The 16038-nt window shown below is 35.3% G+C and overlaps 1 long non-coding RNA gene and 1 other non-coding gene across 4 annotated transcripts; one reads left to right on the plus strand and one right to left on the minus strand.

The window, feature by feature from the left end:
• The first annotated feature begins 4191 nt into the window (after window positions 1-4191).
• Window positions 4192-7030, plus strand: LOC120580938 (uncharacterized). Of its 3 annotated transcripts, XR_005646733.1 has the most exons (7): window positions 4192-4394; window positions 5351-5394; window positions 5485-5547; window positions 5679-5738; window positions 5822-5875; window positions 5997-6052; window positions 6162-7030. It is a non-coding gene; the product is annotated as an uncharacterized lncRNA (long non-coding RNA). The 3 variants fall into 3 exon arrangements; XR_005646730.1 differs by having other exon boundaries at window positions 5679-5875; XR_005646731.1 differs by lacking the exons at window positions 5997-6052; window positions 6162-7030 and having other exon boundaries at window positions 5822-5981.
• A 6990-nt stretch (window positions 7031-14020) lies between these two features.
• On the minus strand, window positions 14021-14127 carry LOC120577982 (small nucleolar RNA R71). Its single transcript, XR_005643958.1, has one exon. It is a non-coding gene; the product is annotated as a small nucleolar RNA R71 (small nucleolar RNA).
• Window positions 14128-16038: the final 1911 nt, after the last annotated feature.

The following is a 16038-nucleotide window of genomic DNA, read 5'->3' on the forward strand; positions in this document are numbered from 1 at the left end:
AAATTATCTACAACTTTGATGTTTACACCAAAGGCCAATTCAAAACAGAAACGTGTGAGAAAGACACAAGAACGCGAAATAAGAAATGCTGTCAAAAGGTACTTCGCTTAAGCGAACGAGTCTTTGCTTAAGCGAACTACTTACAGTAGCTGTTCGCTTACAGCTCGCTTCCGGCTCGCTTAAGCGAACAGTCATCGTTTCTGCATAATTTTTCACGGTTTAAACCATTTTTCACCCCAAAACTCCCAATTTTGATCTCCCAATGCCCAAACATGTTTCCAAAGATTGTTTATAGGTTCATTATACAATTGGACATCTAAAGGAACATAAAACATGCATCAACAACAACAAATACAGATCATTCCACCATCATACAAATCTTCATCAATTCATCCAATCAATCATAATTTCAATCAATTTATGATCACAACAACAGTATAGATTAAGTTTTCATTCTAAACATTACATTACAACAGAATTAACATGATCAATACCCATTCCCCTCAGAATCATCATCAAACCCTAACCCTCAATTTATTTTCCAAAACTATGCAATTAGGTCAATTTTTAGAAATTATAGATTATGATTATTGAGAGATAGTCTCACCCTTACCTTAGAATTGCGAAGACAAAGAAAACACAGCAATCGATTCTCTAGTTCTTCTCTCTTGGTCTTCTCTCCTTGCCTTAGCTTTTCTCCTTCCCAACTTGTTTTCACGTTAAACAGTTTTCTGACCTTTTCTTTCCTTAACTCCCTAAAACTATAACCTCTCTATTTTCATAAAAACCTCCCTTATTACTATTAATTTCTAATTATTCCCCAACCTCCTAAATAATTCCATTACTCATATTATTCTATTTATATTAAATAAATTATATAAATAAATACTACACACCACAAAATCAACATAAATCATTTAAAATCATATAAATGACTTTAAATCAACTAAAAATAATTAAATAATAATTAGGGCGTTACAACAACAGTTACAGCATCAGTACCTTCAGGCACAAAGGTGGATTTCAATCCATCCTTGATACAATCACAGTAGCTCTTGAGACTGTACTCTTTGGATTTCTCCTCAGAATATCCAATCCCTTTGCCATTGTTTTTGTATGTGCTGTAGATCATAGAAGCAACTTTGCTTCTGTCTATGCCAGCCATAATAAAATCATCCAAGGCAATTTCATGTTTATTGCCTGAACCTTTATCACACTTTTCTTGTAGCTTGTGACAAAGAATCTTGAGTCTATCTTCATATGTTGTTGATATTAAGTTAAACCCTTTGAGTTCTTCTTCAGAAGCTTTCAGTTCCAATAGAGTTGTTTTTTGTTGTTTCATTAAATCAACATATTTTTCTTTTAAATCAGACAACTCATTGGTTCTGTGTTCAAATAGTGATAAGAGTTCTTTTAGAGAATCAACAAGTTCTTGTCTGGGGATCTTGGAATATACCTCATTTTCATCTTCTGAATCTGATTCAGCTTCTGATACTGCTTCTGATGACACTGTTGCCACTAACCCCATGGCTGCTTTTGCATCATCATCTGCTTCTTCTTTATCAGAACCAGATTCACTGTCCAGATCTTCCCAGGTTGCCATCAAACTCTTTTTGATTTGCTTTCTGAATTTGCTAGAGCTGAAGCTTGGTTTCTTGGGTCTGCTTTTAGACTTCTCCTTCTGAAGATCAGGGCAATCAGCGATGAAATGACATGGCTTCTTACAGTTGAAGCACCCCTTCTGATCTTCTTTCCTGGAGTTTTTATAGCCACCCCTCTTGCTCAAAAACTTCTTCTGCTTCCTTGCCAGATACTCAAGCTTGTTGGACAGCATAGCCATCTTCACAGAATGATCTTCATCAGAATCTCCATCAGGTGATTCTTCTTCAGATTCACTGGCTTTGTAAGCTTTGGAAGATTTAGAAGACTTTCCTTTAGATGGTAGAGCAATAGATTTACTCCTTTTAGAGGACTCATGCTCATTCAGACTCATTTCATGTACTTTGAGGGAACTGACAAGATCTTCAACACTCAAAGTGTTTAGATCCTTAGCTTCCTCAATAGCAGTTACTTTGGGTCTCCATCTAGAAGGCAAGCTTCTCAGAATCTTACTAACATGATCAGAAGTGACATAGCTCTTCTTAAGTATTTGCAGTCCAGATACTAAAGTTTGAAATCTTGAGTACATCTCCTCTATACTCTCATCATCCTTCATTTTGAACAGCTCATACTGATGAACTAGCATTAGGGCCTTTGCTTCTCTGACCTTTTTGCTTCCTTCGTAGTTGGCACAAAGTGATGCAAACATTGCCTTAGCAGTGGATTTATCACTCATCTTCATGTATTCAGTACGAGGAATAGAAGCAACAATAATCCCTCTGATCTTGTGATGCTTTTTGTAAGTTTTCTTCTGAGCAGGAGAGTGTATCTTTCTGTCAATAGCAGCTCCTTCTTCATCCAAATCCAGATCATCAACTCCATCTTCAAGTATATCCCATAGTTCTTCATCCAATCCCATGATATAGCTGTACATATTGATTTTCCACCATGAAAACTCTTCTGGATCTCCATTGAACTTTGGAGCTTTTCCAGAATCTGATTTTCTTTCAGCAGTATCATAGTCATGTTTGACACTATTGTATTTTATAGAAGTAGTTGATTCCTCTCCATCAGACATGTTTTTCTTGGATCTTGATCTGTCACACGGTTAAGTGCTATGATAACAGAGCAAGCTCTGATACCAATTGAAGGTGAGAAAAACACAAGAAGGGGGGGTTGAATTGTGTTTTTTTTTCTCTCAAAAAATACTTCTTCTGATAGTACTTCAGAAGCAGTTTGGAAATGCTTCTGATGTAATGATCAGAATCAGATATGCAGCGGAAAAGATCAAAGCAGAGAAAAGAAGAATAAGACACAAGCAGTTATCCTGGTTCCTTCCACAACACGGAAGTAGTCCAGTCCCCCTTGCACTTCCAAGGAGATTTCACTATAATCACAAAGATTACAAATGCTCAATACTCTCTAAGTATGAGACTTCTCAAAATGCTCAAGCACACAGGCAAGAGTCTTCCAATGCTCAAGCACTAAGCAAGAGTCTTCTAATGCTCAAGCATGCAGGCAAGAGTCTTCTGATCAAACAAAAAATACAATGAAATAAGTTTGACTTGAACACTTGATATACAATCAGTGGTGTTCACAATACAATACGATACAGACTCTAGACTTTTGAATTTCTAAGATATATCAAATCAGTGCAGAAATTCAGTGTGCTTTGTAGAATCAAATTGATAGAGTTTTGGCGCTTTTTAACTTATATATCTCTATCTACATTCTTCAAGTCTTCACTCCTTTATATAGAGGCGTGAAAGAGACGTTGAGATGATTAGCATGTCTAAAGAGTCGTTGAGTTCCTTTGATCATCCACCAATAATCCTTTGCCTGATTTGGGTGTAGTCCTTTGAAGAATTAGCTTCAAATTCATTCCCATCTTGAAGGAACATTTCTGCAGGCATGGCTGTTTTTCTTGTCTTGTAGCGTGGACAAAAACAGAGTAGTGGAGGTAGTGGTTGTACACTTGTACTTTGTCAACTCTGTTAACGAAGGAAAAGTACTTAGTTTTCTCCACATGACCGTTGATGTCTCCCTTTCAATTCTTCGTTATTCTTAGACAAGGTTGAAATGTTAAACAGCTACTTTGAATCTCCAGTTTAAATTTACGGATCAATTGTAGCTTCTGGTGATGATTTCGCTTCTGATGAAAACCTTGCTTCTGATGACCTTCTACTTCTGATGACGTCATCACTTCAGAAGCACTCCAGCTTCAGAAGCACTTTAGCTTCAGACGCAGTTTTCTTCAGATGCTTCGAATTCATTTGCTCTCCATTGTTCTTCCAAGACCTATTGAAATTATTTGACTAGCTTTTGGTCCTGTACACTTGAACAATTATTAGCAATAACCAATTGACAATTTTTAATACCTTGTTATCATCAAAACTCATTAAGGTTCATTGTGAAACACATTTTGTTCCAACAGTGGGCTGCATAATGGCGACGCGGTGAGATGGCTTTGCAAGATGGCGAACAAGCGGCAAGACAGAATAACGATTTGGGTTCTGACCATTAGAAGGGTTGTTATAAATTGGTTCAGCAGCGTTGCAAGGAAGAGAGACAAAAACGTGCAAGGAAGTGAATCACCCTCAATCTTTCTCTCCATCTTCTTCATTGAATTTGAAATCTTTGAATCAAATATTTCTTGCAATCTGATGCTCAATCAGTCGTTGAACTCGAATCTCTGAAACAGGATTCGCTAGCCGCCGTAAACTTCCGGTGATGATCATCCTCAATGTCGCCTTCCTTTCATTCGTCATGACCGGCTTGAAATTGAGTTGATGTAGGTAAGCTTTATCTTCCGGTGACTTCTGCCGATGTTTAAAAATAAGAATGTATGTAAGCTTTAACATGTGTGTCTGTTATCATTGATCAGTTGTGATCATATCTGTTATGTAACTTATTTGTCAATATGAATAAGGCATTTGACTGCTCGAAGCGATGTGTATGGTTTTGGAGTGGTGCTACTTGAATTGCTTATTGGAGTGGTATTACAGTGAAGTTTATTACACTACATGTTGTCCTATTCTTGAATCCTACTGACACATGGTTTTGCTAATCAAATACTATTTTTGAGATCTTTTTAATGTGTTATTTTGCAATACTACAAGTTCTATTGATCAATAGATTAATCAGACATACTGTCACTTATAATAAATTTAACAGCTTAACCAACTCCTCTAACCTTTGCAAACAAAATTCTGGCAATGATATAGGCAATTTGTTGCTTTTCTTATTTGATGAAAAACCAAAGGTGCTGGATTTATTTCAAAGAAGATATTTGCGCTCACTCACTCTAGATAGTAGTTCATTATCTTGAAGAATGTGTGTGGTGGACTACTAGGTTGAGAGGTGGAAAATAAAGTAGTGGTTGAATATGATAGTTTATTTTCCAGTTCTCATGTTATTATTTATTAAGCAAATCTGAAGTGATTTCCATTCAAAATTTTCATCTTCCTATTTTTCTTCATGAGTAGATTGGAGTAGGGCTTATGGTCTGCCAGCAATTAGGGGGAATCAATGGTGTTTGCTTTTATACTAGCAGTATTTTTTATCTAGCATGTACTTAATTCTGTAATTGTATCTCTTCATTCCATGTTTAGCACCATCATACTTTCTTGCATATCACTTTTTGCATGTAAACTATAGCTCAAAATTAAAGCATGTTTTGAAACTTGGATAACCTTCATGAAGCACTCAGATTTTTATTTTGTTTTGGTTTATTGGTGTATTTTTGTCGTAGGATTTCCTTCTGCGACGGGGAGTATAATATACGCTATCCTTCAGGTTCTTATTTTTAAATTAACCAATAATTCTTGGAAGATCTGATTTGTGTTTCCCCCCGAATCCAGCTCAATCATGATTTTATTTTTACAGATTGTGATCACAGGTGTTGGAGCAGCCCTCATAAATAAAGCAGGCCGGAAGCCCCTACTTTTGGTAAATTCAAAGCACAAACAACTTATCTTCAAATTTTCATTTTTTTTTATCTCCGTTTCATGTATGATACTCTTATTCTTTTTATGAAAACATGTATGATACTCTTATTGTTATTTCTTGGTTTCAATTAGGTATCTGGATCAAGATTGGTTGCAGGATGTATATTTACTGCAGTTGCATTCTATCTCAAGGTACATCCCAACTAAGAACATTACAACTTCAAGTTATTATTCCTAATATATATGTAAAATTGATATCCTTGTGTGAGTAACAGGTTCATGATGTGGCTGTGGGAGCAGTCCCAGCACTTGCCGTAACCGGCATATTGGTAAATTAAATAGTTTCTTTTCCGAAAACAAGAGTTGCACTTCGAATTCGCCAGTTGCAAAATGTGTCCTCTTAGTAAAACGACGGCATAAAGTTTGCTAAAAAATTACCTTATGTTGCAGATATTTCCTGTCAATATTAAAGGGCAGGCATGAAGCATAGCAACATTAGTGAACTGGTTTGGTGCATTGTTATGTTCCTATACTTGAAATTTAAATAGAAAGATTGAGAAAACTGTTAGAAATTTAAGATTCAGGCTGAATTACTTACTGATATATTATGTGCAGGTTTTCAGGAACTTTCGAGTATTTAGACCATTCAAATCTGTTATAAAATTTGCTTATAATTATTGAAATGTGAATTCTTTCAATCAATTAGATTAATTTAGCTTAAAGGAATTGACTTTAGGTTGTTGTATTCCTTGATTCATCAATGTGTGAATGCTATCAAAGTGCCATTGTGAAAGATTCCACAAATTACTAATGGTTTAAAGACAGTTAGTATTATGATTCTCTAAGACATTTACCATCATGTGCTCTACAAAGTTAACTATTGTACCCAACAACAAACCCTTAAATGATCTTACTGGAAGTTTGAAGCATTACCTTCTGGAAATAATTTGACTAATCGCTAAGAATTCAAGTGATGGGCTAGAATTGGTCTGAGTATTCCGATAATGGTTGTTGATTTGTTATTATTTACTACTTGTCTCTGTGGCTACTGTAAAGAGAAGTGATAAAGCCAGTTGATTTTTTACCTTCACTTTCCTGATTTTTCATATCATGTTTGTGATGTAATAGGAAACCCCGCTTTAGATTGGAACACAAGAAAGAGGATAGCAATTGGAGCTGCTCGGGGCCTTCTGTATCTTCATGAGTAATGTGATCCAAAAAACATACACAGAGATGTAAAAGCTGCTAATGTGCTTCTGGATAATGATTATGAGGCTATAGTTGGTGATTTTGGCCTTGCAAAGCTCCTTGATCATGTTGATTCCCATGTCACCACTGCTGTACGTGGCACTGTTGGACACATTGCACCGAAGTACCTCTCGACTGGCCAATCATCTGAGAAAACTGATGTGTTTGGATTCGGCATTCTCTTATTAGAGCTTATAACTGGAATGACAACCCTTGAGTTTGGAAAAACCTTGAATCAAAAGGGTGCTATGCTAGAGTGGGTAAGTCAATACTCTACAATCCAAACATTCTTGTGCATTTAATTCATTGATATTAAACACAATTCTTTGCTAATTAATCTAATATCTTAATTCTAGCTATATAAATATATGATGTTTAACTCTTCATTAATAGTTTCTCGTGCTTGGCTTTTCCTTTATCTTTTCAATATGTATTGATCTACACTTGACACAGGGTTACGAATTCTTCTACCAAAATGTCTTAATATTATTGCATATTTGATGTTTGTGTGTATTGAATATTACACTACACTATACTTTACTATAATACTATTATTGAAAAGTTGGAAAGGAAAATTATAGCTTAATGTGGTAGGTATGTTTTCTGATGTCATTAAGTTTATTAAGATATGAATGTTCACACATCCTTATGGTAATTGCTAAGAAATATGCCAAAGTATAGCTTATTCTGCATCTGCAATTTTTTAGTTTTCTCTCAAATCTGAGGTGTACTACTGTGTGGAGAGGATGTTTAAGTTCCATTGAAAAGGTTGCTTAGCTAAACTTTCATGTGTTTAATTGATCGTTTCTGGTTTGACACATTTCTGTTATATTTTTTAATTTAATGTGTCCATTTTATCAGATATAAAGTGGTTGTGCAAGTAGTTTGCGATGGTGACAAGTCTGAATTTGTGTTTGGGGATAAGAAATGTCTTCAAATTATTGGTATCACTACCCAAGCTCTTAGGAAGATCATGCAAGAGGTATCTTTAGTTCAAGTGTTTAGTTTTCATTTTATTTTAAATATTGTTTATGGGAGTTATAGCCTTTGTGCTCTTCTTTTTTGGTGAAGATGATCCAAAGATATATCCAGGACATCTAGACAAAATGCTTGGCATTGAGCTTGCGCTGCGTGTTAAATATCAGCCTTACTATCATCAATTCTCTGTTCTAGGTTTTTCACTTGACCCTGCTGTCATCCGAAGAATTAGGTCTCACCTTCACCCTCGCGAAGTCCAACCACAGGAGCAACAAGCCAATGGGGTTAGTTATGCTTACTTGTCCTGCTATTCTATTTACAATTGATCTTGCCATTTGATTTTGTGTAGTATATGATTATAACTAACTACTTTTTTACACAAATGACTAACTACATTATTCCTTTAATATCTTGCTATGCAAAATACATATACATATTATGATTTGGTAGATCAAATTTGATGATTTCTGGTTCTGCTATTTATAGTTCGACTATACATAATAGAAATTAAAATGAACAATAATTTATTGGTTAATATTGCTGGAAATAAACTTGATCTTTAGAAATAAACTCCTTTATACATTCTACTTCCTTCTAATGATTATATTCTAAAATATCTATATATCTGTGAACAATTTCAGACGAAGATTCGTGTCTGCCATGAATTCTTTGAACGTTACTTCGACAAGCTAAAGAAACATCCTTATGCATGGCTCATAGACCAAAATGAAAAAAAAGAGTAAGGTTTGGACAATCAAAAAAACAAAATTTTATCACGTCTGGTAGAGATGTTGCAGCAGCATTCCAATGGAACAAACCATACAGAGTTAAGCTCGAATATACCGGTAAATTCAATAGGTTCAAGATAGATGTGGTCAATGACAACAATGCTCCTTCTGAAGACATAATAGTATAGCTGGTAATTTTTTTTTGAAAGAAGTATAGCTGGTAATTGACATCAAGTTATATACTTCAACTCATAATTTATGATAAAAGATTATATTGACATTAGTTTCAAATAAAATACTACATACTTTTGTAGAATATGCTTAGCTAATAATTTTCGGAAAAAGGTATTTCAACCCGTGCGAAGCACGGGTTTGTAACTAGTTTTACATTGAAAAAATTGTTCAATCTTTGTTTCCCACTCTAAATATGCATCCGGGTCTCTTTGCCCTCGAAAAAAATGGAAATTTGATTTTTTTGTCACTATATCTTTCCATTTTTTCCTAGAATCATAGAGAGATTAAAATGAAAAAAAAAATGGTAACAATGAAAAGGGATTTCCAAATGGAAACAATTTTTTTCCCAAACAAAACCGTGCTCTGATACCAAATGATGAGTGTCACGGAGCCGTCGGAAGAAAATTAAGAATAATGTTGATGGAAATGATGAAAAGACTAAAAAATGAAGAAATGGAATGGATAGACAGGGACGCCACACTTTCTAATCCAAGAAAGTGATAAGTCTATGGATGCGAGGATCGCCACAAGAAATATGATTTCTTGATAAGATCAAGGATGGTTCAATCCAGAACCACAAGAGACAAAGCTCTCAATACACATATGTGTAAAATTCTATAAAATTCAACTTTCTTACATATTATTTTCGTGCTCCATTTATATGAGCTTATTACATGATGATTTTGACTCTAAAACTCTTAGAAAATGAAAGGAAATGCAGCCACTAATTACAATAATGTTTTGGTGGCTCATTAATGCAAATAAAAGGTTACAAAATGACTCTCTAAGTTGGTGGCTAATCAATGCATGAGGAGGTTACGTATTCATTTGCACATTGATTTGTGAAGGCTTATTATTTCTAGACGTTACAATTCCACAAACACCTTTAATTCTTCAGCTTACACACTTTAACCACGTCTTCAACTTACAACTCATTTTAAACCATGAAATATTCCGAATTTGCACTTGAGTCAAACAGATGAAATGTAGAGAATTTTGTAAGCTTTCCAACGAGTTAAAGATCACCTCAAATGGACATCCGGAGCTCCAGATATAGCCAAAACAAGACAGATATATCATGACCTACGAAAATAAAACTTTGAACCCAAAATTAATTTGGTTCTATTATTCCACAATGAATTTATTATTCTTGTCAGGAGAGAGAATTTTAGGATCACATCATACTCTCCCTCTTCAAGAGAATTCGACCTCGAATTTATAGCTTGAATACCTCCTGGGTCAAAAACAAATCTATGGAATCCATCACATGTAACTTTAACTTTAGAGAGCTCATCACTTTTATTGGAAGAATATTTGTTTTCTTTTCATCCACTTTTGATTTATGGACATGATCATCGTTCCAAATCTCATAATTTCCTTCCACCTATTGAGAAAAAGTTTCTTCATTCTCTTTGTTTCCTTCATGACATAAAGAAATGTTAGGCAATTGAATAATATTAGAAGAAGAATCCCAACATTTGAAAACACAAACCAATTTAGAAGAAGGTACTAATGTAATAGTAGGCCAAAACTTCTCAACATTTTTCTCTTCCTTTTCCATCTCATTCTCCTTTTCTTCTCCTTTCTCCTCTACTTCTTTTTCATCACTTTCTTTTGTCTCTTCTCTTTCCTTTTCACATTCTTCTTTGTGAGTTTCCTTTACAATGAGACTCTCTTCTTAATAATCTCTAGGATCTTCTAGAAACCGCCCTAAATACATAAATACCCCTATTACTTGGAGACTAAGCAACCAAAACCCAAGCCCATAGAAGGCTATAAATACCACCCTTGAGAACACTCTCAAGTATCCAATATTCAGTCTAAACCCTAATAGACGATTCTTAACCCTAGAATCCTTAGTGTACTTTTTCTGCAAGTACAGTTGGCGCCGTCTGTGGGAAGAGGTAAAACTAACCTTGACCACGTTTCCGAATCGCAAATCATGATTCGTAAACCCTTTCTCACTACCTCATCACCGTGATGACCGAATCCTTCAATCATGACGTCGTCGAGGTGATGAAACTTCAATACCATAGCCAGAGATCGATTGATTCATCTTGCCGATGGATCACTGCTTCCGCGCCGCCATGTTGTCCCAACGCCTTCCTTCAAATCTCTTGTCATGATACTGGTCCTCTTGGAAAAACTGTTTAATCCGGTTTGTATGGTTTTTTGTTCCCACGAAACCGCAACAAAAGCTCAAAACAAAGACGTGATGGAAGTTTTTTCCCAAATTATTAAATCTCTCAGCAATTGTCAGGTTTAATCTTTCTTTTGTATATCACTAGTGTCTGTGCATACTAGCGATTGTTTGATTTTGTAAACCAATTTCTTGTTTTATGGCCTTGTTGTATCGTTATTCTAAAGTATAAAAATAAGAATAAGAAATTATAAATTCTTATTATTCTTCAAAACGTAATGGTCAATTTAATCGAGATGATATATTTATAATTCAACTCAAGTTTCCTCAGAGAGAGCCGCTGTATTTAGAATTGAATATTAATTATGGATTTTCTTGAGTATTGAGTGTATTTTTTATACCATATCTGTCATCCTCAATTGAATTATCATGTTAGATTCATATGCACTTCTCTATTATTCAATTGATAGGCGACATGAATATGTTTGTTTAAATAAAAAAAAAAAGAAGCACATGCCAGGTTTCAAAGTTATGGTTATCTTGTTTTTTATACTTCTGGTTTTTAATAATTAAAGGATTCAGAGTATGGTTTGAGAAAATATACTGTTTGATTTGAAGAGAATTTATTGTCGAATATATTTTGAGAAAATATACTGTTTGATTTGAAGAGAATTTATTGTCGAATATATTTTGAGAAAATATCGGTTTAATTTGAAGAAAATTTATTGTCGAATATATTTTGAGAAAATATACTGTTTGATTTGAAAAAAATTTATTGTCGAATATATTTTGAGAAAATATACTGTTTGATTTGAAGAGAATTTATTGTCGAATATATTTTGAGAAAATATCGGTTTAAATTGAAGAAAATTTATTGTCGAAGGTGAGCTAAATAAAAGAAGACTAAGAATAGTTAGTTTCCATTAAATATGATTGCATATGATTAAAGGACTCGTTTATTTATGATACTGATTACTTTGGAAGTTTGGAAGAATTGTTATATTTCAGATAAATCAAGGTTGGGATACTAACAAGCCCGCCAAGGGTTAGATGAATGAAAGGAGAGAACTCGCCAATCAACACACCATAATTAAACGAGCATGGAAGCAACAGTCCCGCCATGAAAAACATAAAGATGAAACGCGGAATGATATTCTAAAAAAACTTTTTCGACTTTTAAGATTTGTTTTGCAGGTTTTTAATGAAGAAGTATCGAGTGACCGCCCAAACTGGGTCAACCTTTTTAAGGCTCTGACTCGGCGGCCCGATAAAGAAGAAGTATCGAGTGACCGCCCAAACTGGGTCAACCTTTTTAAGGCTCTGACTCGGCGGCCCGATAAAGAAGAAGTATCGAGTGACCGCCCAAACTGGGCCAACCTTTTTAAGGCTCTGATGAGTCATTTATTACCTATTTCTAGATATTATTTAGTTTAGTTTTAATTAGATTTTAGTTTATTTTATATTAATATTATTTCCTTTTTAAGATAGTTTACTACAAATTGCATTTTATTATATTTCAGGAATGAATATTGGATGGATTGAGTCTTGGAGCAAAAGAAAGGGACTTGGAGCTGATTCGGTACGAAAATACAAAGATTAGAAGACAAAATATGTCTCCCCTAAAGTCAGAAGCTTGGCACGGCCCGTGCTAGCATTGGCACGGCCGTGCCACCCTCGAGAGTGTCTTTTGCTGCTTTTGCTTAGATTTTAAGCTACTCTATTTTTAGCCCGAATGTAATTGCTTAGATTTTAAGTCAAATGTATGCTATAAATAGAGTAGCCATCCATCACAAATATTCATCTTTTCTTGGAATACAATATGTGACAATTGTCTTTCTAATAAAAGTTCATTTACTTTCTTGTTATTTACTTTTATGCTTTTTCTCTTCTTCTCCTTGTCTACGATGAACATTAGTGAGTAGACTTCTCTTGTCTTGGGATTGTTGGATAAGTCTAATGACATAATCCTAATCAAATCAAGCTTTAAACCTTAATCTTATGTAACCCTAATTTCTAATCTAAATTCACCGCTTTAACATGGATTAACCATTATCAAACTGTGGAAACGAAAGTGGAGGGTTTGATAATTGTTCGTCCATCATCTCAAATATCAATTCATAAAACGAAAGTGGAGTTTTGATATTCGAACAAGTGAATTTAGACAAAGATTGTAAAGGCAGCGAAATAGTCTTTACAATCTTTGAGACATATAGTTTCAAACTTCAAGGATTCTAAATTGTGATCAAGTCAGCGAAATAGGCTTGGTTGCAACTTAGGACCAAAATCTAATAGTAATCAAGTCAGCGAAATAGGCTTGGTTGCTAGAGGAACAAAAGAGAAACTGTCTTTAGAAGTTAGGTCTAACATAAGGTTATAAGTTTAATAGTTTGGTTTGTGAAGAACTTGTCAATTAGATGAACCAATAATCCCAAGGCTTTTATCTTTTCTTTTATTATTTATTTTCAATTAAAAATCCAAAACTTTCTATCTTATAAAACTTTAGTCTAATCATTATCTAAAGTTAATTGAATTCATAACTCCCTGTCGGAACGATACTCTAATTTTACTACTTCGATAGAACCGTGCACTTGCGGTTTTATCCCATCAAGTTTTTGGCGCCGCTGCCGGGGAGTTATTGCAATTTGATTAATTTTTTTTTAACGATTAGATTGAAAAAAAAAAAATTATTTTTATTTTTTATTTCTTTCTTTATTTCTTTGTTTTTACCGTTAACTTCTTGGGTTCTTATGCTAAGATGAAAAACACACAATAATAACGATATGGCTGAGAAACGTGTTCTCAAAGAGTATGCAATCACATCTTCAGATGAGCCGTACGATGCTATTGTGTACCCAACGGTTGAGGGTAATAATTTTGAAATAAAACCTGCACTTATTTACCTAGTGCAGCAAAATCAATTTTTCGGATCACCCACTGAGGATCCGAATCTTCATGTTTCAATTTTTTTAAGACTCAGTGGAACTTTGAAGGCAAACCAAGAGGCCGTAAGGCTGCACCTCTTTCCTTTCTCTTTGAGGGATGGAGCTAGTGCTTGGTTTCATTCATTGAAAATTGGTTCTATAATTTCATGGGACCAAATGAGGAAGGCATTCCTTTCCCAATTCTTTCCCCATAGTAAAACTGCTCAATTAAGGAGTCAAATCACACAATTCACTCAAAAAGATGGTGAATCTCTTTACAATGCGTGGGAGCGTTTCAAAGAAATGCTTAGTCTTTGCCCCCATCATGGTTTTGCGAATTGGCTTATTATCCACACTTTTTATAATGGTCTTTTGTTTTCCACAAAAATGAATGTTGATGCAGCTGCAGGTGGAGCTTTGATGAATAAGACTTACATAGGAGCCTATGATTTGATCGAGAACATGGCACACAACCACTATCAGTGGACAAGTGAGAGAGTTATCACTGAAGGTACTCCTCCACCCTCTAAAAAAGAGGCAGGTATGTGCCAGGTTTCTACCCTTGATCATCTATCTGCTAAGGTGGACACACTTCTTCAAAAATTTGATAAATTAACTGTAAGTGTCGTCACACCTGCTCTTGTTTCACCACCTTGTGAATTTTGTGGAATACTTGACCATACTGGTGTTGAATGCCAGCTAGGTAGTGTTGCTAAAAGTCCCAAGCAAAAATTTTATACCTTTGGACAACAAACAACACCACCCGTTTATGTAAACAACGAAAGAGTCCCTCAGAAATCCAGCTTGGAAATTTTGCTAGAAAAAAATGCTATGGAGCAATCCAAGCAATTTCAAGAACTTAAAAATCAAACTGGATTTTTGAATGACTCTCTTGTCAAGCTTACATCTAAAGTGGACTCCATTGCTACTCACACTAGAATGCTAGAAACTCAAATCTCTCAAGTAGCCCAAAAAGTAGCTACTTCCTCTTGAGCCCCCAATGTCTTTCAAAGTCAAACTGAAGCCAACCCCAAAGGCCTTATAAATGCTATTCAACTTAGGGACGGTAAGCAGTTAGAGGACCCCATTATGAAAACTAAGACAATTGAGGGTGAGATAGAGAGTGAAAAGCAACAAGGTGAGAAAGTCATAGGAGAGAGTGATAAGCCAATCATTTCACCACCTTATAAACTCAAAATTCATGTCCCACAAAGGCTTGCTAAGCCTAACCTCATAGTGATTGAGAGTTTTTCCACCCCTTGTGTGATTGAGAGTGAAACGATTGAGAAAGCTATGTGTGAATTGGGAGAGAATCTCAGGTTGATGCCACTATCCCTTTGGGAAAGATTGGGTATAGGGTAGAGAAACCTCTCGATTGTCAAGCTAATGACTTTAAACGAGCGCTTCGTGGGAGGCAACCCACGGGTTTAATTGCTTTTATTTTGTTTGTTTTGTGTTGTTTTAATTTGTTTTGTAGGTATTTGTCCAAATATGATGCGAAAAATGAAGAAAATTGAGCCTTGCATGTCCAGAAGCTTGGCACGGCCAGTGCCAGTGATGGCACGGCCGTGCCTGTAACCTAGCCATACTTCACCAACTTCCAGAGAGTTGGCACGGCCCGTGCCTGTACTGGCACGGCCGTGCCATGGTCCCAGACCCTCTTTTACCATTTTTTTCACTTTTCTTCTTCTTCCTTCATTCTCAAACACAAACTTCCCTCATCCTTCAACTTCCCTCTCTAAACCTCCATAACATCAACATTTAAACCTCCATATCTATCTCCATTCATCATTCCAAACATTTACCACCAATCAAAACCAACATTCATCCATTCAAACACCAAATTCTACACCATTTAACCCTAACCCAAAAACCAAAAAAAAAATTCTTCACCAATCTCCATCATTAAACTCATCAACCTCACTTAAACCCCAACCCATCACTAAACCAACCTTTCCAAACCAAAACCTTACCAAACCCTAACCTTCCCTAAAACCCAAACCAAGTTAACTAGGTCAATGGCATCAAAAAGGCAAGGAGATTGAAAGCTCTAGAAGTGGTGCAAAGAAAGAGAAAGCAACATTCAAGAACCATGGCATCAATTTTAAAGATGAAAAGCAAAGGAGTAGGTCTAAAGCTCTTATCTCTCAATTTATTTATGCTTGTCGATACACTGATAATAATGCTATGGATAGACTAGGAAAGAGGTAGGGACTGATGAGGAATGATGAGCTATTTATGAG

This window comes from Medicago truncatula, chromosome 1, assembly GCF_003473485.1.
Source record: "Medicago truncatula cultivar Jemalong A17 chromosome 1, MtrunA17r5.0-ANR, whole genome shotgun sequence".
In the NCBI taxonomy this organism is placed as follows: Eukaryota; Viridiplantae; Streptophyta; class Magnoliopsida; order Fabales; family Fabaceae; genus Medicago; species Medicago truncatula.